Source organism: Nycticebus coucang, chromosome 18 (genome assembly GCF_027406575.1).
Source record: "Nycticebus coucang isolate mNycCou1 chromosome 18, mNycCou1.pri, whole genome shotgun sequence".
In the NCBI taxonomy this organism is placed as follows: domain Eukaryota; kingdom Metazoa; phylum Chordata; class Mammalia; order Primates; family Lorisidae; genus Nycticebus; species Nycticebus coucang.
In genome coordinates, this window is record NC_069797.1 from 978,002 (window position 1) to 1,002,933 (window position 24,932).

The 24,932-nt window shown below is 38.8% G+C and overlaps 1 pseudogene; it reads left to right on the forward strand.

Annotated features, from left to right (window-relative positions):
* Positions 1–5,689: 5,689 nt before the first annotated feature.
* The window catches only part of LOC128570204 (sodium/bile acid cotransporter 7-like), a 124,759-nt pseudogene continuing 105,516 nt past the window's right edge, over positions 5,690–24,932 (forward strand).

A 24,932-nucleotide genomic window follows, 5' to 3' on the forward strand; every position in this document is an offset into this window, starting at 1 on the left:
CTGCACTAGAAGTTGAGAAGTCAAAATTCTAGTTTGATAACTTAGAAGTAAGAAAGCTATCAGGATGAAGGCAGAATTTCTAAGTTTAAAATATCAGACACGGAACACTTCTGGAAGACAATGAGGTCCTGAGGGTGCCTTGAAAGGAACCGTACCGCATCCATTCCTGTGAATGGTATTGCCAGATAAATGTGAGAAGAAAAAGAGTTAAAAGATTTCTGAATGAGTTAATAACACGAAAGTAGAAAGTTAATGTTTGGAAATTAAAATTAATAATTAAAAGTGCTAGGATAAAGGGTACAAGCCACCATGCCCAGACTAAGTAAATTCTTCCAGTTTAAACAACCCAGTCTAAGGTAGCTTGTGACAGCAGTCAGAATTGACTAAGATAACCTTCCCTGACTATCCAATTAAAGCAGCCCCCGCGTTACTCTCTATAATGACTTGACTTTAATTTTACCACAGCACTTATCACTACTTGCCACTTTTTTATGTCATTATTAGAACACACGAGGAAAGCTGAAACTTTGTCTCTTCCTTTTCCTTACAAACCCAGTACTTGTACTTTTGTGCGGTACACAGCAGGTGCTCAGTAAATATTTGCTGAATAAATGTGGGAGCATTTATTTCATGTGTTGCTGGAATTTCTATGCCAAATCCTTGGTCTTAGGTTTAGAAAAATGACGACAGACCATGGGGATAAGTGACAGGACTGTTTATTGACAGGAAGAAAGACTGATAAGCACGATAAACACAAGAGGAGGAAGCAAAAGGAAGAACAGAACCTCCTGCAATGGGCAGTGGAAGCGGGAATCCAACCGGGCAGCACTCCCCCCAGTCTAGGAGGTTTCAATGCTGCTTTTCCTATCCTGTGGGAAGGGGATCTTGGGGAAGTGTGTCACAATTGGCCAGAGGTCTTCCGGCAGAAAATAATACTGAAATAATCTTAAAGTTAGCACAGGAAATGTGGTCCCAGCAGTTTTTGCTTCAGGCAAGGAATTAGGGTGTGTGCTGCCTACTCCAGGAGGAACTGTGCAGAACACTTCAGACTCCTTTGTTCAAGAACCCACAGGGTGTGGCCTGGAAAGGGTGTGACTAGAAATGAGGGTCTGATTTCTGAGCTCAGCCAGGCCCAGAGAATGGTGCAGGGGTTCCTGTTCAGCCCAAGTGGGAGAGCCCTGTATCACATGCAGGGCAAAGGACATACACTACCCTATTTAATCTTTTCAACAGGGTAGAATTCCTATCACTATTTTATTAAACAGAAACTTCATGAGAGCAGGCATAGATACACCTGTCATTTTCTGGCAATAGTAATCATTCAAAAATATTATATATGAGTAAATTAACGACTTTCAAAGAAATCACATAGCCAATGTAAACATGAAAGTTTAAAAAGTAGATACCTGGTTCATTAATGAAGTATGGTTTTCATAATCTGTTGTGAAGAATCCCAGAGCTACAGCTTGAGTTAACTCCATTCTTATGAGATCAAACCCCTATTTTATCTGCCTTCTGGTGCTCTATTTACATGTTCCAGTGATGTTTAAATTCAAGATGTATAAAACTGAATGTAAGATCCTCACCCCAAATCTTCTTTGTAAAGATTTGCTGTCTGAGAGAATGACACCAGCATCAAACAAATTCCTTGGAGCCATTTTCAACTTTCCCTCTGATCCCCTACAGATCACTGATAGTTTATTTTATTTTATTTTTTTGAGATAGTCTTACTATGTCGCCCTTGGTAGAGTGCCCATTGCGTCATAGCTCACAGCAACCTCAAATTCTTGGGCTTAAGCAATTCTCTTGCCTCAGCCTCCCAAGTAGCTGGGACTACAGGCGCCTGCCACAATGACTGGAATCAGAGCCACGTGAAGGAAACAGCCAGGACTCGGATTGAGAGTACAAGCTGCAAGAGCTAAGGCTCACCAGAGGTGCAAGAGAGCCCCAAACAACTGTTGCAGTGGCTATTTATTGAGGGGATACACAACAGGTGTGAAGAGTGCTAATTAATGAAGTGCAGGAGCTAAGTGGTTAAGGACCACACAAAAAGGAAATTGGTGCCTTTTCCCCACAAGTCCCACAATGAAATACCATAAAATGTTTAAGGTTTAACACCCGCTTACTAAGAGTGAGGGATCTTTTCTCATTCCGGAATACTGAGTTACTTGGGGGCTTGCCTCTCACAGGAGTCCTCAAACTACAGCCTGAGGGCTACATGTGATTGTATTTGTTCCTGTTTTGTTTTCTTTTACCTCAAAATAAGATATGTGCAGTGTGTGTAGGAATTTGTTCACAGTTTTTTTTTAAACTATAGTCCGGCCCTCCAACGGTCTGAGGGACAGTGAACTGGCCCCCTGTTTAAAAAGTTTGAGGACCCCTGTAAGGTATCTCTAGGCTTGCCAGGACAATGTCTTCATCTCAGTGTTTCCCTGGATATGTTAAGAACCAGTGACTGTCCTTGCAAGCATGATGTTCATTCCTCCACAGCCCAGCTAATTTTTGTTGTTGTTGTTGTTGCAGTTGTTATTGTTGCTTTAGCTGGCCTGGGCCAGGTTCGAACTCACCAGCCTCCGTGTATGTGGCTGGTGCCTTAACCACTGTGCTACAGGCACCGAGCCAACACTGATAGTTTATTTTTGATTCTTTCTGTTTAACAGTTCTTATACTAATTGCCTTTTCCAGCTCCAGTGACTTCTTCTGAGCTATTTCTCCAGAGACTGTTTCTAAAATAATACCTTCAGCAAAACCAAGGATGTCACTCACTACCTTAAAATCCCTTTGTGGATTTTTTTTCATAATATTTAGTAAAATCTAAATCCTTTACCTACCACAATACTCTGGTTTCTCTTCAGATTGTAGAAATCTTCTACCTTTTAAATCCTTTACCACAATGTGAGTGGTCTCACGTGACCTGCACTCTCCCCAGCTTTCTACCTTGCTGAGACCCCTGTGCCCTCACTTGACCAGTCACACTGGTTTTTCATCTCCAAGGAGTATTAAGCTCTTCCTTGCCTAAACAAGTTTCTCCTATGTGACTATTCACGCTTCAGATCTCAGAGATGCCTGTCTTCCCCAATCTAGATGATTCTAAACATCCTGCTCTTCCACAAACCACAAGTTGTTTTTATGTTTCCTCCATTACATTATAAGCTATTTCTTTTCTATGTTTAGAAGACAAATCCTTACCACTGTGTTACAGCTGCCCCTACAGTATTCAGTACAGTAACATATTGTACAGATTTGTATTCTAGGAGCAATAATAGTCTATGCCATAGAAACTAAGTGTGTAGCTGGCTATCCCATCTAGGCATGTGTAAGTACATTCTACATTTGCACAATGACCAAATTGCCTAACAATGCATTTCTCAGAACATAGTCCTAATATTAAGAAAGGCCTGACTGTATTAGTTGTCGTTCATCTCTAATGCATAAATTAAAATTTATCATAGGTATGTATGTATAGGAAAAAAAACACAGCAAATATAGGGCTCAGTACAACTGGTGGTTTCAGGCATTCATTTTAGGTCTTGGGGTGTATCCCCTGATAAGGACTACTGGAATTAGGTTAAGGATTTTGATTATTTGGATTGTCTGGGTGGATTCTAAATCCAAAGACAAGTGTAGAGACAAAAGATGGTTCTGTCTGTATCTTGATATCTGAGTAATGTGGCCACTAAAAAGACTCACAGAAGAAAATGTGATATGAAGACAGAGGCAGAGATTGGAGCACTGTAGCCTCAAGCCAAGAAAGTTAAAGAATGCGCCACCACAAACTGTTAAAAGGTAAGGAAGGGTTCTCCCATATAGCCTTCTGAAGGAGCAGGGCCCTGCCAACATCTTAATTTTGGATTTCTGTCCTCCAAAACTGTGAAAGAATAAATTTCTGTTGTTTGAAGGCAACCAGGTTTGGGTTATTTGTTACAGCAGCCTCAGTAAACTACCATATGCATTAACAGGATAGAATTCAGAGTTATCTTATGTTCTTTAAGTACCATTAAAAACAAACAAAAAAAATCTCTGTGAGGTGGAGTCTGCTCTAAATATAATAGTAAACAAGACTCTTTGAACAGCCATAAATTTAAACCAGTTCAATTTCAGTAAATATGTTTAAAGATCTTTTAATGTAAAATTATTCCTTCAATGACTAAGATGTATGACTCTTTAACCTACTAAGAAATTACCATCAGAAAATAATAATTGTGTTGTAAACTATCCTTCATGTATCCACTTATCTTGTGAATGCCTGATTAACTAACATCAAATTTTATCACACCTCATTTGCTTCTCCCTTTTCAGGGTAAGTTGTTTAATGTCACCTGTGACTCCCTTATCAAGTTCTTTTTATCTTTAGATTAACTTTTATGTTACTGGACGCATAATTACATGACACTTGGTGCTGTGTAACTTACAACCAGTGGCACAAAGGCTTATGGTGCCTTAGTTTTTTGATTAGGAAGTCATGTCATCAAGATAAAGCCAAATAGGAGGAAATTGCATGGTCAGTCTCTTTCAAACTTTGAATAAACACAGGATTAACGTCTGGCATCACTAAACAATCCCTTCCAAACCTCAAGTTCAATATTTAACCATTTAAGTGGAAGATACCACGCTACTTCAAACTGTCACGTAATAGTCTTTTTCGTTATTTGGGTGCATCAGAGGGAAGACGCTGATGCTCCTGACGGTGTACGGGTAGAAAGTACATTTATAAAACTATGTATCAATGTCACCGGTGGCCACAAAACACTTCAAGGAATAAACTGGAAGACGGTTAGAATTTAGCAAGAAGGACAAGGAAATGCAGGACACCCCTACCCCTCAGACTCAGTCCCTCACAACTTTGCTTTGGACCCCTTGCCTCCTTCGTAGAGTATTCCTGTCACATGGGTGGGTCAGCTCTGGGGGTCCAGCGAGAGGGCGCACCCACGTGTCCCTGGAACTCGCCGGCAGACCTCCCTCCCAACCTGGGTAGCTTCGTTCGTAAGACTCACTTACCGCCCCCAAAGAAAGACATGCCCCCCACTTAACAGTTCCCTCCACTCTCGCCGGCAGGTGTTAACCCAGGAGCGGCGGGGATCTGGGCCGAGCCCCCACCCACAGCCGACAAAAGCTGGCAAGGTCCGGCCAGCCCTCCTTGGGGTTAGGACTTTGGAGAGCAGCGGTCCTGCAAACGTGAGCGCCAGCCCGGTCCAATTTGCAATCCAACCTGGACTACAGTTACACCTGTGGTGCATCTTACAAGGGTATATGTGAATCCTAGTAAATGTGGAATGTAAAGGTCCTAGCAAAATAACTAAGAAAATGCTACAAAAGCTGTGTTAACTAATGTGATGAAAATGTGTCAAACGATCTATGAACCAAGTGTATGGTGCTCCACGATCATACTAATGTACACAGCTATGGTTTAATAAAAAAAAATAAAATAAAAAAAAAAAAAAAACAAAGAGGAAGATCCTTCCCCGCGCCGTCTGCGGAGCGCCACAAACTCCGGCTGCGGGCTTGGGAACCCGGTGGCGAAGAGCGGCCTCCCCTCCCCCCAGCGCACAAGTCAATAGCGTTGTCGGGGAAACGCCGTAATGGTCTGAAGAAGCGCGCCACAAAAAAAAAAAAAAAACCCTGCATGGTGCTGCAGCAGCTCCGATAGAAAAATTTCGCCTCTAAGTCCACGCTAGCTCTTCTCGGACCCATGGCCGAGCAAAAAAGAGGCTCTCCATGGGGATATACTCTGTGTATACTCCAGAGGCACGGGCGGCTGTTCTGTAAAGGTTTGTTGAGGCAGAACTCTCAATGAAGCCTGGTGCTACGTCGTTGTAAGACTCTTTCCCGCCCCTGTCATTCAGAAGGTTGTGCAGGTCTTAACGGCGGTAGGTCTATCGGCCCCAACCAACAGCCAGCCTTAACTTCCCCGATAGCTTGCGTTTGCCGGCTTGACCTAAGACTTTGTTTCGGTATATCTGCCCTTGCGAGCCCGCGGTCAAAAGTGCAGCGTCGCTACGCGCGTCTATTAGGAACCATAGGGTAGTGATGACGGCGCTCTGTGAGACTTTGCTGTCACTGGATACTACTACTCCCAGCCTTTCTCAAAGCCGCCAGAGCAACCCCCAGGTCTTTAGTTAACTAGTGGCAATTTGACTTGCTCTGCTGCATGTCTGCAGGGACTGAGGAAAGTGTGGAGACGCCCCGGGGATTGAGCAATCGCAGTTTGAAAAGAAAACAAGCCAAACAAATTAACAAAACCCACCCACCCTAACAAACGAGGCTGCTGGAGAGAATGAGGAAAGAATGGTTCATAGTCGGAATAGTACTGGCGATCGCCGCAGCTAAGCTGGAGCCGTCCATAGGGGTAAATGGGGGTAAGTGTTGCACCTCTCCGGCTCCCCCTCGGTCCCCGCTTCAGAACTAATATATGAATCTTGGAAAGGAGGGATGACCATAATTGGCAAGTGCTTGCCAATCTCGGGGGCACTGGCCAGCCCTTGGCCCTTTTGCTGATTTTCCAATTTACCAACCCCAGGGAAAACTTGTAATTCGGAATGGGACAAAGGAATTTGAGCACAGGTAGCCTTTTCCGCGAACAATAACTCTTATCAGTGTTAAGGTGTGAGGTTATAGAGAATGAAACTTACTCCTCTTGCCTTCAAAGTAGCATCCTATCCCAAGGGACTCTAGCTAGCCAGGACTTCATGGAGTGGACTTTATCTAATCTACTTCCAACTCCTCCCCGCCCCCACCTTATAAAAACGTCAAGGAAAAAAACAAAAGTGGCACCCCCGCCCTGAACTCAGATTTTGTGGCCCACATATCGGAGAGTGATGATTTGCTGCAGTTGCTGGCGCTCCAGAAACTCCTAGCCCGACTGACCCGTTGCGCTCTTTCATTACAGGACACTACTTCCGTGTGCTGCTGGGGTTCAGTTGCTAGGCTAGCAGTCTAACAAATACAGCCTGTGTTAGACAGACTGTGTGGTGTGTATTAGGGCAAGGAAATGTAGATGGCCTAAAAACATACTCAAATCTCTGAATAGCGGGAACTTTATATTGGGGTGATGGGGACTAGTGGGAATACTAGAAATAGCTTTTTATGCTCCCCTCACCTTTAGACAGTCTTGTCCTACTTTTCACAAACATTAATTGAATTTCTTCAGTTCATTCGTCTTTTGACCTTGTCAGTTTCTAAACTTATTGACGGGTATAATGGGGAAGTCATACAACAGGCAATTAAGAACAGAAACGAACACACCGTCTTTATGGTAGGGAGTGTTCATGAGGATGTTAGAAGTTATTTGTACATTTTTGTTAAAGCATGATGGACGAGAATGATCTCTCAGGAGAATAGTAGTGGTTCCTTCTCCCCTGACTGCCTCCAGTTCCTCTATCTAGCAGTAGTTTATGGAAACATTCTTTTTTTTTTTTGAGACAGAGCCTCAGGCTGTCGCCCTGGGTAGAGTGCCGTGATGTCACAGCTCACCGCAACCTCCATCTCCTGGGCTTAAGCGAATCTCCCAGCCTCCCAAGTAGCTGGGACTACAGGCGCCCGCCACAATGCCTGGCTATTTTTTGGTTGTAATTGTCATTGTTGTCTGGCAAGCCAGGGCTGGATTGGAACTCCCCAGATCTGGTGTATGTGGCTGGCGCCTTAGCTGATTGAGCTACGGGCACTGAACCTATGGGAACATTCTTAAAAGAATCATTTAAACAAAAGTTGTGGAGATTAAAGTTATGTTGTTGTTGTTGTTTTAAAATTTTGTTCCTCTGTATTCATCTTAGTACATGATGTATTGAGTATATGCTCTGTGGGAAGAAAGATTGTTGAATGCTGAATGATTTCCCTGAGGTCTTCCTGCATGTGTGAGATAGATTCTGCAATGTTATTTGTTCCCTTGGACTCTGCTTATTGAAGTTTTGGTACATTATTGTATCTTAGAACTGTTACTCATTTACTTTAGTCTTTATGCCAATAGGACAATTGATTCTTTAATTCTAAAAGAACAGAACGTTAAGAGCTGGAAGGGACTTTGAAAGTATGTTAAGCCAACATGCTTTTTTTACAGTTGAGGATACTGAATGAAGCCTGAGGCCAGGTGGCTCACTCTAGGTTAAGTTATCTAATATGGGGAAGAGGAAGCACTGGGACCAGGATTCCCCCTAACTTCATATCAGTTGCAAAATCTGTACTAATGTTTCTGGCAAAAAAAAAAAAAAATTACTGAAAATGAATAACCATTATATAGAAGGGCATTTATATAATAAAGACATTTCCCATGTCCTGATTTTTAGCCCAAAGGAGCAGAGTAAAATCAGCTAATATTAGGATGTATTAATATGATTTCTTTGATAGCTGTCTATGTGTAAAAGTTACTTTTTTTGAAACCAGAAGTTAAATGAACAATTGTTTGGGATTGCCTTCATAGGCTATGAAACTAAGTTATTGATGCTTCTGTTGAACTTTTTTTTTTTTTGAGACAGAGTCTCACTTTGTCACCCTCAGTAGAGTGCCATAGGGTCTTAGCTCACAACAAACTCAAACTCTTGGGCACAAGAAAGCATGTTGAATTGACCTTCACACCTGACCCTCATAAATAAAAACAAATCTCCAAATAGTACCAAATCACACTTTCACTTGTGAACAAGAATTATCTGACAGGGAATTTGGAGAAAAAAGACTTTATTCCAGTGACTAGTTTGCAAACCAAAAAGATACACACAACTTTTGGTATAAAAGAAGGTACGCCGGAGAGCAAAGGGAAGGCTTGGGTTTTATAGCAAAAATTCCCACCCCAAGTACTCAATCAGATCTATTTATGCAAGTGAAAGACTGAAACTTGCTTAGTTTTGATTGGTAAATGTAGCTGAGCTTTGAGTCAAGTGAACTCTGATTGGTTGATTCAGGTGAGCCCCCAAAGTCCCAAAGATAAAAAGGTGTGGGTTTTCAGAGGACTCTGTGTGTGTGTTGATCCACAGTCAGCAAATTGTCACTTGGCTCTATTTTAAATTTAAACACAGTTAGACACTTGGGATCCATCTGAAAGGATTGGCTCTTTCAGGTTTTCATTTGTTCACACAGTCCTCTAGATAAAACAACAAAAATCTAGGAACCAGGAGAGGAGTGGTGGCTGAGAATATTAGTGTTATAGCCTGCTCTTTAGAGTGTTCTAAAGGACCTCTTTTGGCTTGTAACTTTTAGTCAAAAGTTTCCATTTGTGGGCTTTGCACAATGGGAATGTGTGATTTTTAATGCATTCACATTGGACAATTTTCAATCAGACAATATTTATAGGCATTCTTTTAAACAGGACAATTTTTAGTGGTTTTTAATTAGTTGTTAAGATGCTCACCTTACCTTTACTTGGATTAACTCCTTAATGACTATACTATTTTCAAGTATGAGACTTCTATACTTAAAGTATCACACACATGGATACCTAAATTGGCACATGGAAACCCTAAATTATAGATATTGAATAACTATCCAAAGGGGCAGAAGTATAACAGCTTAGATAATTTAGTTCTTAGTTCTCTGTTGCTTTTAATAAGTTGAATTTTATTTACATATAGAAAAGCAGATTGAAATTCAAAAGCCATGGTAGATGTAAATATGATAGTCTGTTCCGGTGTGACTTAGGGAAGCCCTGAGCTACTGCACACTTTATAGTTTATGGGAGTTCAGCACTGTGCAGTTAGTTCTCAGGAAGGGAAAGTTTACTTCTTTGGAAGTACAGACTGAGGTTTTCATTTCCACCTGCATTTTAATTATTCCTGTTAATAAGACATTAATCCTAAAAATGAAACTGCTTTGTTTTTTCATTAAAAATCATGACCAGAAACATGCCATAACCTTAAATAGACTAGCATGAATATCCTAGACTATTTTAGAGTAGGTTTGGAAATAAAGTTTACCTTGGTGATAAGTGGCTTTTGTGAAATGGTAACAGTTCCTTGCATTCTTAAGTATTCCTAAACATTTTGTTTTTTCCTACTATTAAAAAGCATGAGCTTTGGAGTCCAAAAATTGCTTCATTTTTATGGCAAATTTTTCTTTTGATTGTGACTCCCCATTCCATTTTGATCATAAACATTTTATTCTTTTATGTTTAATGCAAAAGTAGATACACATTTCCAATTTGAGCTTTATAGCCAGCTCAAGATCAGTATCTGGTTATTTTGGTGACATAGTGGATATAATTGTTAGGTTGGGGAGGGGACGCATATCATTTTTATATCTTAGTTTCAACTCTTACCTCTGCGTAAATATTCACTAAGTTTTATTTTTGCCCTAGGTAACTTCTACTTTTGCGTTATCACCTTGGGCTATCGGTTAACCTCTCAGTTGATTGTGTCTTAGAGGGGCCTTGGGTTTCTCTGAATGAAAATTAATTATTCTTTTTTTTGAACAGTCTCACTTTGTTGCCCTCAGTAGTGGGTTGTGGCATCACAGCTCACAGCAACCTCAAACTCTTGGGCTTAAGCAATTTTTTTGCCTTGGCCTCCCAAGAAGCCAGGACTACAGGCACCCACGACAACGCCTGGCTATATCTTTTTTCTTTTTTTGGTTGTAGTTGTCATTGTTGTTTGGCAGGCCCTGGCTGGATTCAAACCTACCAGCTCCGCTGTTATGTGGCTGCCACCCTAGCCACTGAGCTATAGGCACTGAGCCAAAAAAGTTAATTATTCTTTCCCCCTAAAAGATGCATTGTAGGCAGTCCAGGAATATCCTTGCTCATGTCCTTTTGTGGATTAGAGTTATTTTGATGTGTATCTAAAACATAAGGTTTATACTCCCTCTCTAGGATTTAAAACATGAAAAGTCAGGAATTCTTCCATTGAATTAATACTAATTAGTTAATATTTATATGTATTTATGTGTGTGTGGAGTGTGGATGGAGTTAGCTTCTTAAAGAGTAAAGTTGGTCAATTAAGGTAGATGTTTTTATTTTCCAAAGTAATATGTTATGTGTTTGCTGTGGAGATGCATCTCTGGACATGTCCCTGAGCTCTCATTTGCTACCATATTACTAATTCTTATCCTTCATATGTAGAAATTCTGGAGGCACCACTGTGGATGAAACTACAATGATAGAATAATAAAGAATTCAAGAATAATAAAGTCTCGGGCGGCGCCTGTGGCTTAGTGAGTAGGGCGCCGGCCCCATATGCGAGGGTGGCGGGTTCAAGCCCAGCCCCGGCCAAACTGCAACCAAAAAATAGCTGGGCGTTGTGGCGGGCGCCTGTAGTCCCAGCTACTCGGGAGGCTGAGGCAAGAGAATCACGGAAGCCCAGGAGTTAGAGGTTGCTGTGAGCCGTGTGATGCCACGGCACTCTACCGAGGGCCGTACAGTGAAACTCTGCCTCTACAAAAAAAAAAAAAAAAAGAATAAGAAAGTCTCGTTAAAAGCAGGGGATTGGAGGAAACTGAAAATGATACAAATTTTTAAAAATCAGGTCATTTGGCTTGACGTATGTAGCTCAGCAGCTAGGTGCCAGGTATATACACCTGAGCTGGAGGGTTTGAATCCAGCCCTGGCCTGCCAAACGACAATGACAACTGCAATCACAAAATAGCCAGGCGTTGTGGTGGGTGCCTGTAGTCCCAGCTACTTGGGAAGCTGGGGCAAGAGAATCGCTTAAGGCCAAGAGTTTGAGGTTGCTGTGAGCTGTGCCGCCACAGCACTGTATTCAGGGTGACAGCTTGAGACTCTGTCTCAAAAAAAAAAGAAAAAAAGATCAGGTCATTTACAGTTCGTGGGTCTCAAAAAAAAAAAAATCAGGTCATTTACAGTTTGTGGGAAATAACTGTAGAACTTCTGTAGTTGACCTCCTCCCTAAATTGACCTAATTTTCACAGACCAGACATGCATGTGTACCTATTAGTGCAGTAGGCCTAGTTTATTATGTAGACTGCCTTTGTGTGTTGACCAGTTTGTTACAGTCCCTTGGGCAGTCAACCTATAGAGGTTCTACTGTGTTTTCTTCCCAAATCCACTTACTTTAAAATCTGCTCCTGAATCACCCTCCTCAGCTGTTGAAGAAATAACTACTTCAATTAGTTATTAGAAATACTTATAAATGCTTCTAGTAGTTATTAGCTGCTGAGACAGATTTGCTCACGAGTCTAGAAATAATGCATCTTTCTAACAGTTTTTGAATAACCTTATGCCCCCAATGGAATGCCTTTTGCACTTGCCTTCTCCCCTTTGCTCCCTTTTCTCCCATCTCAGCAAATGGTTTATGTAAATGCCAAGCATTTATTTATCTCAAAGTTTAAGGACATCTTTGTTTCTATTTCTTTTTTACCTCTTAATTTTTTTTATTAAATCATAACTGTGTACATTAATGCATTTATGGGGTACAATATGCTGATTTTATCTACCATTTGAAATGCTTACATCAAACTGATTAACATAACCTTCACTTCACTTAATTATTGTGTTAAGACATTTATACTCTCCGCTTAACCAGTTCATAATTGTCAAGTCATGGAAGCAGCCCAAGTGCCCATCAACTCATGAATGGATTAACAAATTGTGGTATATGTATATGATGGAATATTATGCAGCCTTAAAAAAAGATGGAGACTTGACCTCTTCTATGTTTACATGGATGGAACTGGAACATATTCTTCTTAGTAAAGTGTCTCAAGAATGGAAGAAAAACTATCCAGTGTATTCAGTACTATTATGAAATCAAAATATAATCACCCACGCTTTCATATGAAAGATAAAACACAACTATAGTCCCCAGTGAAGGAGGGAAGAGAAGGAGGGGAGGGAGGAGGTTGGTGGAAGGAGAGTAATGGGTGGGACCTCACCTATGGTGTATATTGCAAGGGTACATGTCAAATCTGTTAAGAGTAGAGTATAATTAACTTTGTTTCTTTTATTCACTGTTCTACCTCAAATGGCTAAGACGTAGTAGGTGTTCTGTAAATATTTGTTGAATGCATAAATGGTGATTTTTTTCTTCCTGAGCTTGGTCTTCTCTCCATTTACTGAGTAAGTGGAGGGTTTGAGGGTATGGAGGAGTTGTGATTATGGTCTTGTTTTATTTAAGGGATGTATTAGTTTCTCAGAGCTGCTGCGACAATTTACAACAAACCAGGTGGCATAATACTACCGAAAATTATTCTCTCACGTTCTGGAGGCCAAAAGTCTGAAGTCAAGATGTCCTCCAAAGGCTCTGGGGAAGAACTCTTCCTTGCCTCTTGTAGCCTGTGGTGGCTGCCAGCTATCCTTGGCATTCCTTGGCTTATGGAAGTATAACTCCATTTTCTGCCTCTGTCTTCTCATGGTATCTTCCCTGTGTACGTGTCTATGTGTCCACATTTTCTCCTTTTTATAAGAGTACCAGTCATTGAATTAGCAACTACTCTTAATTCAACAAGACCTCATCTTAACTTGATTACATCTGCAAAGACCCTATTTCCAAAAAAGGTCATATTCACAAAATCTGGTGGACCGGACATTAATTTTGGAGCTGGACACTACTCAATCCAGTATAAGAGCACTGTAGAGAGTGTCAAGTATGAGAAGATCTTGGATTCTAACATGCTGGTATATATCAGGATTTCTCAGCCTTGGCACTATTGACATTTTAAACATGGGAGTTTGGTGTTGGAGGGGCTGTTCTGTGCCTTCTGGGCTGTATATCAGAATTCCTGATCTCTACCCACTAGATACCAGTAGCACACCATATCCCCAAGTGAAAATAACCAAAGAAAGTTTCCAAACATTGTCAAATGTCTGTGGGGAAGCAAAATTGTCACTGCAAGAGAACCACTGATATACAGTTCTGACAATTAAGTTTGTGAACGCATCCTAGAAAAAGTGCTACATACCTCCTTGCTGAGTATCACTATGGTCACCTTCCAAGTACTCCGCTTGGGGAGCTATACACTGATGCCAGCACCTAGTCTACCCTTCACCTTGTTCTTATGTTGGCAGCACTGTACAAACAACTCAGTAAGGTTTCATAACCTTGGTGTATTAGTGTCTCACAGCTGTGTTTGAATTGACATGTAGTGGTGTCTTGCTGAGTGACATTCATTATTTTTGCTTATTTTTGTGTGCCATGCAATGGTAGCTCTGATGGTCATTCCAGAAAAAGAGTTCCAAAATTGCTGGTGGACCTAGTGTGGACTAGGGGCTGGCATTGGTGCATAGCTTCCCAAGGGGAGTACTTCAGTGGTGATGGTAATAATTGATATTCAGGAATGTAGCACTTTTTCTAGGACGAGTTCATGAACATAATTGATAAACCTCATACAAGTGTAAAAGTCAGTTTTTTAGACCTCCATCTTTTAAAAGAATATTCTTTGGGGGCGGTGCCTGTGGCTCAGTGGGGAGGGCGCTGGCCCCATATACCTAGGGTGGCAGGTTCAAACCCAGCCCCAGCCAAACCGCAAGAAAAAAATACTGGGCACCTGTAGCCACAGCTTACTCCAGAGGCTGAGGCAAGAGAATCGCCTAAGCCCAGGAGTTGGAGGTTGCTGTGAGCTGTGTTAGGCCACGGCAATCTACTGAGGGCCATAAAGTGAGACTCTGTCTCTACAAAAAAAAAAAAAAGAATATTCTTTGGATAATATTTTAAGTTTTAAACCGAATTGTATGCAAGTTAGAAATGATACTTTAAATGTCAGGATTGCCCCTGTTGTTCTCACAGTATTGACACATTTGCCGTGGAAATAACCCAATTTCCTGGAGGGTAAGGACCAGGCCTGTCTGATTCATCATGGTATCCCCAGGGCCTGGAACAATTTAATAGTAATTATAATCATAGCAATATACTATTAAGTACTCTATATGTATTATCTCATTCACATAGTAAGTGCTCAATAAGTATTTTTAGAATGAATACTGAGTACATGCATGATTATAATCTTTATTTCTGGGAAGAAGCAAGAAAGTAATATTTGCTAAAGAGAAGGGAACTTCCTTCCATTGATTCTCTTCTTTGGATTCAGAGGTATTTTGATTGTTATATAAGCACTGATACCATGATAGATATAATTAGCACCCGCACTGAATTATGTTACCTTCCTGCTTTCCTGTGTGCTGATTTTCTGGTCTGAGGATGCTATGCTAAACCAGACAGCCGTGGTCTTTGCCCTTTGGAAAATCCTCTCTGGAGTTAGCTACGTTACACTAAAGCTTACCTCTGTCAGGAGAGGACACTAGAGGCAACACTAAAATGGAAAGTGCCATTTGTTGTCCTGTAATAGATTCTACTTTTATACCAAGTTATCTACTGGAAATTTTTTCTAACAATAACTCATTATTCTCTTTTTAGGACCACTGAAGCCAGAAATAACTGTATCCTACATTGCTGTTGCAACAATATTCTTTAACAGTGGACTATCATTAAAAACGGAGGTACTATCACCGGTGGGGCACATGAAAAGCAGGGAGAAAAATTTAATTTGTACTTGAAATTTCACGGTCCTTTCATAAAGGCAGTTATAGCTATAATTAGCTATATTCTGAAGGTTTCCCTGTGACAGAAGATAACTTGGACTTCAGGTTATCTTGAAGGACTTGTAGCCTTGTGTGCAAAGGACTTATATTTCATTTCTACATATGCATATTATAAATACTTTATGGTTGGCAGCATGGACCCCGAGGATATGGTTATAATGAGTATGTTTTTAATACATGATTGAACTGAAGCATTTTCATGTCTTCCTACCCTGGTGTTTATTGTGCTTGGGCACGTTTGAGCTGTTGTTTTAGTTGTGGTTTTTATAACTTCTGTGGATCTATCTTTTTTCCCTAGGACCCATGCTGTTCAAATAATGCTTATTTTGTCATAACTTTTAACTAATTTTTATTTTAAAAATATCCTTCCTTAGCATATCTATTAATAAATAATTAATAATTAACTAATTAATTTAAATATTGGTATTTTTTCATGCCAAGTCCAAATCTCATATAGACAATATGGATAATGTTATTTACTGATCCAGGTTTCACTGAACCTAGGCTTTTCTTGGAAGTAAAGAAATCTAAATATTTTTTCACATGGGAGAGAAAAATAAGTAGATCTTAAGAGTCTCTTTTGACTTAGAATAGAAGAAAAAAAGAGAAGAAATAACCATTTGCTTTTGAAGAAATTACATAAAGTTATTCTAATGGGCTTATTCTTATGTAAATAGGGAAATCTTACTGTAAGAAGGATATTTTTTGAAAATGGTTTTAAAACTTAACATTCTGGCTCAGCATTATTCATTCTGGTTCATTGTGATTTGAATGAACACTAATTTAGTTACCTTTTCCTTAGATCACCCTAGTAGCAAGATGGAAAAAATATTATTTTATTGAATTTATGTATTCTGTATATTGATATGAATCTTTTTGGGGGAGTTTTTTTGATACATGTAGGATTAGTGTGTAGTGTCTACAACTGATGAATTTTGTTTCAGGAATTGTAAGTATTCTTACTAATTACTGCTCTTCTGGAAAAACTGGAATAAGATGGGATTTCCTAAATATGTCAAATCCCAGTTTTTGTAAAGAATATTGATATGAGAGGACCATGATTAGTGGTTATTGGGTACAAGCTTTTTCTGTCAATACCCGAGTTCTAATATTGGTTCTCCAATGTGAGGCAGAGTGATGCAGGAGGATAGTTACTGGGAGGTCTTCCTGCTGCACTTGGCTTATGTTCTTTGTGGAACAGCTGCCTTATCTAAGTCCTCTTCTTGGGACGTTGCTCAAACTACGTCCCCTGGTGGCTGCTTAATGGCTACAGCTGTTACTTATGACATAGGAAAGCTGGCAAGAGACTTGATTTCTCTCCTTCACTTCTTAACGCTATTCTGTAAAGCAGCCAACTTTGTGGGATGTAGGAATTAAAGAAGGAAGAATGTCACAGCTTTCAGCATTTCTCTGAGGACCAACTTCTTTTGTAAGCACCTAAGAAACATTCCGAGTCCTCCCACTAATTTGGATGTAATGATGAAGTGCCTTGATCTCCTGGTTTATCATGGTATCTAAGTAACCATCAAAGCCATTTCCTCCATCAAAGGCCCTTTCAGACTAATATGTTAAGTCATTTTCATGTAAGTACCATGAGCTAAATTGTGCCACTGGAGCTCCCATCAAGTCATTTTCAAAAGCCATTTAACTTAAGATGTCCTAGATTGCATCATTGTATGGTATTAAGTCATCTCTAAGCTCTACTAATTTTCTGGGTAACTAACTTACAAATTAGAAGGTAGTAATCTTGTTATTTGTTTTCTAGGTAGTAATCCTAAATTAATTGCAGCATGGACTATGATACGTGTATCTTATGAGGTCTTAGGATAGTGGATTTTTGCATACAGAAGACTGTAAATTATTATTGAATTAAGTTTATTTGGAAGCATTTATGTTGATCTTATTCAAGTTTATTTATATTGAATGTTTCTACAGTATTACTCATACGTTGATTTAATGATGTGTATTCTAAAATTTGTTTCACTTATTTGTAAAAATTATAAAGGACACTGTACTAATGCAATGCTACATCTTCAGTTTTATGACAGTTGATAATTCATTTTTGAAATACCTGTTAAAATTGGTTTCTGAGATTATGTTTTGTTGAAGTGAAATAAGGTCACTTTAAAATTTATTTTACATTTAGCTAACTTCAAACCTACAGTTTCAGAAGGTTTGTCACATAACAGACTGTGGTAGGGGCAATTCATTTAAATACATACCAATTAAGCGCCATGGCTACAGGCACTAGGCTTGGCCCTGGGAATGGAAACTAAGATGAGCAGGAGACTCAAGGCCTGAAAATGGGTCCTGAGTGGGGCAGAATATATACATGTTTCTTTATTTTTCTAAACAGAGTATTTTTTTTTTAAATCTCATTAGTTGAAAAGTAAATATGGCAAATTCTTAACTTGGGTTTATGCTGCTTGTTTCAAGCCCAGAGCTATGAGCCTGACTCTCAGAAAGTGAATCAGTTGAAGTCAAATAAGGGTTAGGAAGGAAATTGGTATGTAATGAAAATATTCCTACGCCCGAGTCAGAGCCTGGCTTTAAGCAATTCTTGATGCTGTCAGTGAGACTCTGGTATAATCAGTACAGTATATGGAGTGTCTCCTTAAGTTTATTTTAATGGAATTTGACCTGTTTTACATGTGAATAAACAAACTGTTATGCAAAGGCAACTTTTCCATTATTCCTGATGGCATTTATTTATGTGGTCCTAAATTCTACCCAGGTTTATGAAATAAATAGTATCATATGGAATAATCCTATTTTGGATTTTATAGAGTTCAGTTGCTTCTTCTTTTCCATTGTTACTGGATTTCATCTTTATGGTTGTATAAAGAAGACATGGAAAAGATACTACATTGTTTTTTTCTTTAAGTCATGAAAACCTTTATTAGAAACACTTCCCTTTTGTTTAAGAAGCCCCTCATGGCCTACTATGGTAGGTTGTTGGGACTCATTTTGCTAAGTCCTTTACCACATTCTGATGCAATATCAATTTCTAATTATCATTTATTAAGTCAGCTAGCATTTTCTATCTACATTGTAGTTTTTATAACATTTTTCTGATTATAAAAGTGATATTAGAAAGATTAGAAAGAATACTTGTTATTAACATTCATGTGATTTTTAGTCCTTTTTAAGATTAGAAAGAATAATTGTTATTAACATTCATGTGTTTTTTAGTCCTTTTTTCTAAATATCTTTTTTTTTATTGTTGGGAATTCATTGAAGGTACAAAGAACCACTTTACATTAATTGCATTTGTTAGGTAAAGTCCCTTTTATGATTGTGTCCCACCCCCAAAAGGTGTGTCACACACCGTGACCCTCCACCTCCCTAAAATATCTTATATATAGAATTTTTTTAGAAATAAAATATTCATCATATTCATTTTAAAAAGTAAAATTGTATATGTATGTATGTGTGTATACGAACTTGCAGACATATACACATACACGCATATATTTGCTCATATTTTTTCGTGTAACGTTGTATAATAATTTTCGTGTAGTTTGATATTATTTAATTTTCTATATATTTTATAATAAAAATAATTATTTCCTTTTATGAATATATGATTTATTCACATAGTTCAGAATTAAAAGGTAGAAAAGTATATATATGATAAATCTTCCTTTCATCCTTTCACTAGATATCTGATTCTCTTCTCTGTAGATAACTAATGTTAACAATTTCCGTATACCGTCCGTATACCTTTCCAAAAATATTCTATGCAACACATACAGATGTGTATCCATCCCTCTACAAATTTTAGTATTTTATGTTTGGTGCTTTATCTTATTTTATTTTAAAAAACACATCTTGTAGAGTGTTTCATATCAACACCTAAAGAACCTTGGTTCTTTTTGTATACCAAATAGTATTCTATTGTATGGGTGTGTAATAATATGATTTACTTATCCTTTATTGATGGACATTTATAAGATTTTGCTATTACTAATATGTTGTAAAGGATAGCCTAAAAATATGTCATTTCACACATTTGGGAACATACGTGAAGGATAAATTCCTGGAAGTAGAATTACCAGGTCAAACAACACATGTAGTTTAAGTTGTGTACCTAGAATGGTGGCATGTACTTAGTAAGTATTTTCTGAATGAAGGAATGAGTTGCCAGATTGCTCTCCTTCGGCTAGACCAGTTTACACTCTTATTGATGAAGTAGGACCGAGATACTGTACTCCCACATCCTCATCAACATCTGCTTATACTTTAACTTTTACGCCAGCCACATACACCCAGGCTGGTGGGTTCAAACCCAGCCCAGGCCAGCTAAACAACAATGGCAACTGCAACAATTATGTTCCTACATTTGGGCATTTGTTTTCAGGTTTTGTTTTAATAGATAATGTTGTGACTATGATGATTACTTCTGTGTATATATGTTTGTAACTGCCTTTTATGTTCTTAGTATAAATACCTAGACATGAAATTTTGGGTTCCCCAGAATGTGAATTATATGTATATACAGGGTGGCCACCAAGTTCATGTGTAATTTAAAACTTTATGGCCACCCAGATTATATATATATATGGTATAAAAGTATATATATGTTTATATTTATACTTTTTTTTTTTCTTTTGAGACAGAGTCTCGTTTGGTCGCCCTCAGTAGAGTACTGTGGTGTCATAGCTCACAGCAACCTCAAACTCTTGGGCTCAAGCAATCCTCATGCCCCAGCCTCCTGAGTAGCTGGGACTACAGGTGCCCACCACAATTCCTGGCTATTTTTTTAGAGATGGGGTCTCACTCTGGCTAGGCTGGTCTTGAAATCCTGATCTAGGCAATCCACCTGCCTCAGCCTCCCAGAGTGCTAGGATTACTGGCATGAGCCAATGCACCTGGCCCCAAAATGTGAATTATATTATAGTCCTTGTTATGTATTCCCAAATTGCTTTTCAGAAAAGTTATGCTGTTTTCTATTCCTATCAGAATTATATGCAAATGATTTAGCTAATCATTTTATTATGATTTTTAGAAATGCTAATATTTATTTCGTATTTATCATATTACTCTGAGTATATTTAAACGAAATTTGGTTTCAAGACTGTTGATAATTCTCTGAACTACTTTTGCTCAAGATTAATTTATTTATTTATTTTATTGTTGGTGATTCACTGAGGGTACAAGAAGCTAGGTTATACTGATTGCATTTGTTAGGTAAAGTCTACTGTTGCTCAAGTTTTATCTAGCTCAGTGGGTAGGGCGCCAGCCACATATACCCAGGCTGGTGGATTTGAACCCAGCCTGGGCCAGCTAAACAACAATGACAACTGCAAGAACAAAAAAAAATATTTGGGTGTTGTGGCGGGTACCTGTAGTCCCAGCTAAGCCCAAGAGTTTGAGGTTCCTGTGAGCTGTGACGCCATGGCACTCTATCGAGGGTGACACAGTGAGACTCTGTCTCAAAAAAAGAATTCAGATTAATTGTAAGGTTGGCTTATTTTTCTTTCTTTCTTTTTTTTTGTAGAGACAGTTTTGCTTTATCACCCTCGATAGAGTGCTGTAGCGTCACAGCTCTCAGCAATCTCCAGCTCTTGGGCTTAGGTGATTCTCTTGCCCCAGCCTCCCAAGTAGCTGGGACTACAGGCACCCACCGCAATGCCCAGATATTTTTTTGTTGCAATTCATCCAGGGTCGGGTTTGAACCCACCACCCTCCGTACATGGGGCTGGTACCCTACCCCACTGAGCCACAAGCACCTTCTTTTTCTTAATCTGAGGGCCTAATATGGCTTCTGGTAGGCCCAACATCTCCCAGCGGTCCTAAATTAGACCCAGATTGCCAGAAATTCTCTAGATATCATTAGAGATGTCATATGATCAAAAAGGAAGTAACTGTTTATATGTCTCCACCCAGGGAGATAGTGGGAACCTATGAGACAGATCTCAGAACGTGGCAATTAGCGAATGAGTTTGGGTTAACCTACTGTCTATTAAACTGATAAATTTAGGCTAATGTCCTTGAAATTGAGGATCTCTTGAATCTCTCACTTCAACTAAGGGAGCCATTATAGTTCAATGTTTATAACCAGTGAATCTCTGGCATCTTTGAATATGCTGTAATGACTACTGGCTTTTTTTAAAGGACTGTACTTTTTCTACTGCACTTTGAATTTGTTTTCATTCAACTGAATAGCCACATAACACTAATTCAAATGCAAATGTTTTAAAGTTTATATATAGTTGAACCCCAAGGTTAACCAATTATTCTTTTTAGCCACCAGACTCATAACATGTGCCTGGATTATCATGTTTAATGTACATTTGTTCCCCTCTTGGGGCAGCAATGTCATACAATATAAGAAGCAGCATGGGTTTAATAGCATGCCCCAAGTAAGTTTAATTCTGATCTGTACTGGACAGTATCTCTACTTCAATTTCCTCATCAGTGAAATGGAGACAATATTATCTACTTAATTGGGTTATTATGAGGATTTGATGAGATAACAGGTAAAATAAAATGATAAGCTCAGGTCATGGCATATAACTGGTATTCAGCAAATGCTCACAAAAAATCTAGTGAGTAGATCATGGAGGGGGAAGCTATTTTGAATTAGAGACTATCACTGAAGAAAACATTTAAACAATTATTGATAGATTCCATAGCATCTTGCCACATTGAGGCCTGATAGGTTTGATATAATGAATACTGATTATTTAATTTAAATCTGATAGGTCCTGTTATAAGTTTTTTAAAAGATTTATTTTTTTATGCAGATAAACATACATGTGTGCTTATATTGTCAACAATCCTCAAATCTATACTATTGTAAAGGTTTAGCTTAGTCCTAGTCCAGTATATTACAAGTCTGAATTGTTAGGCTGTATTATATATTTGAAGGAAATTAGAATACTTCAAAATTTTTACACAAAAATATAATCATCATGGAATTGTATCATATGCATATACTTATAGATAAAAATTTCAGCTATGAAAAGACTGGAAAGCTAACTTAAGGTGATGTTATATGAGTAGCAATGTCTTTTCAGAGATAGCTTTCTTACCTGGCTTTATTTTGTGTCCTTCCTTTTTCCAGGAGCTGACCAGGGCTTTGGTGCATATCAAACTGCATCTGTTTATTCAGATCTTTACACTTGCATTCTTCCCAGCAGCAATATGGCTTTTTCTTCAACTTTTATCAATCACACCCATCAATGAATGGCTTTTAAAAGGGTATGTTTAAATCTTTTCAAGGGTCTACCTTTAAGGGGGCATCTCTAGTGATATTATTGTTTCTATGACCACTATATATAAAAGGGCTTTTTGTATTCTAACTTATAAAGAAAGAAAAGCACTTCTAACATTATTGTTTACCTTTTAAACAATAGTGTTTCATCAAGAAGTTTCTTCAAAAAATTAACAGAATTTTAAAATATACCTTAATGCTTCATCTTAAGGTTCTGGGATGGATACTTTATGGGGAATTTAAAAGGGTGATCTTGGGAGAAAAATAAAAAGGACTAAGGATCTAAGCTTTGTATGTGTGTATATAATGTAAGCTGTTATTAGATGCTTTGCCTTTGCATTCTAGATTTTATCAAATGTAAATATGTAATGTCTGAGTATAATATGTATTTTTAGAATGTGTAAGAAAGAAAAAATATATATGTGGGATAGCATTTATTTTTTTCACTTGTTCTAAGTTTGATATAATGGTTCAATTAACAGTAGATTTTTAGTAGAATCTTTATTAAAAATATTACCATATTTATTAAAAGGATTTAATCATTTAAAAGAATTATTTAAAGTGCTTTAAAGCTAATCATATTTTAGCATCATAGTATAATAGCTAAAATATTGAACTTAGATCCTGAAGATCCTGAAGATTGAGTTCTGACCCTATCTCTAACATACTGAGTAACTTTGAGTAAAATTATTTAATAGTTTTGAAATTGTTTCTCTATCTATAAAATGATAAAATGATTTTGGGTATATAAATTGTAATCACTTACTCATTTATTCAAGTCATTTATTTATCTCTATTATATGCCAGGAAGTATTATGCCATTGGAGAAACAATAGTAAAATGCCAGTTAGTTCTGCATGTTGAGGAGACTTGGGGGATGTGATTATCAATAGACAAGTAAATATATGAGCAAGGTAGAGGTAAGTGAAAAGAGAAATACAATGTATATGGTTGAAAGTGGTAGGGTGGGCAGGCTGGTGATTAATGTAGATTTAGAGATCTGGGGCAGAATGTATTCTAGGCACAGGAAACAGCATGTACAAAGGCTCTAAGGCAGAATCAAGCCTGGTGTGTTGCAGGGTTAGCAAAGCAACCATGATGTCCAGACTTGGTGATACAGAGGAAGAATAATAGGACTTGGAAGTGAAAAGGGAGGCAGGAGCCCAGTATGCAGAGATAGACCATGGTAAAGCATTCAGATTTATTCTGAGTGTTTCAGGAAACTGTTGGAGTGATTGAAAGGAGGGAGTGATGAGGTCTGGTTTATATTTGCAGATGATTCTCCTGGCTGCTGTGTGGACAGTAGGTGGTAGAGACTAGAGAGGAATCTAGGAAATCGACGAGGAACTGGTGTAGTGAGGTAGCAGTGCAATGGAGAGAAGTGAAGGTGGATTTCAGAGTTAGAGCTGTCAGAGCCCATGGGTGCAGAGGATATAGAATGAGAAGGACAGAGAAGAACTCAGAGTGACTTTTGAGTGATAGGTATGACCCATGGGATAATCGGTGACATCATTTACCTAATGGAGGGGTAAATAGATTAGGAAGAGAAGAGGAAATTAAGAATGCTATTTTGGGGCAGCACCTGTGGCTCAAAAGGGTAGGGCGCCAGCCCCATATGCCGGAGGTGGTGGGTTCAAACTCAACCACGGCCAAAAACTGCCAAAAAAAAAAAGAATGCTGTTTTGGCTAGATTGAGTTTGAAAGAATAAACATTAAATTTCACTGAAAAGCATGAAATGCCACATAAATGTAACATCATGTTACACAGCAACTATGTATTATGCATATCAGGAACAATAGTAACTGACTATCTGCCGTGTGTAGGACATTCAAGGAATAGGAAGTGTTTTCTGGTAAGTTCCAACCTAGTTTGGTATGTGGATATATGCATATATACACACACACATACATATATGTGACAGTAATCAACCAAACAGAGAAGCATGTGGGTTGTCAGGTGAGTGGTGGAATCAGCAAAGGATAAGCAGCTCCAGGTGGCGCCTGTGGCTCAGTGGGTAGGGCACCAGCCCCATATATGGAGGGTGGCGAGTTCAAACCCAGCCCTGGCCAAACTACAACAACAAAAAAATAGCCGGGCACAGGGGCAGGTGCCTGTAGTCCCAGCTACTTGGGAGGCTGAGGCAAGAAAATCAACTTAAGCCCAAGAACTAGAGGTTGCTGTGAGCTGTGACGCTACAGCACTCTACTGAGGGTGACAAAGTGAGACTCTGTCTCTAAAAAAAG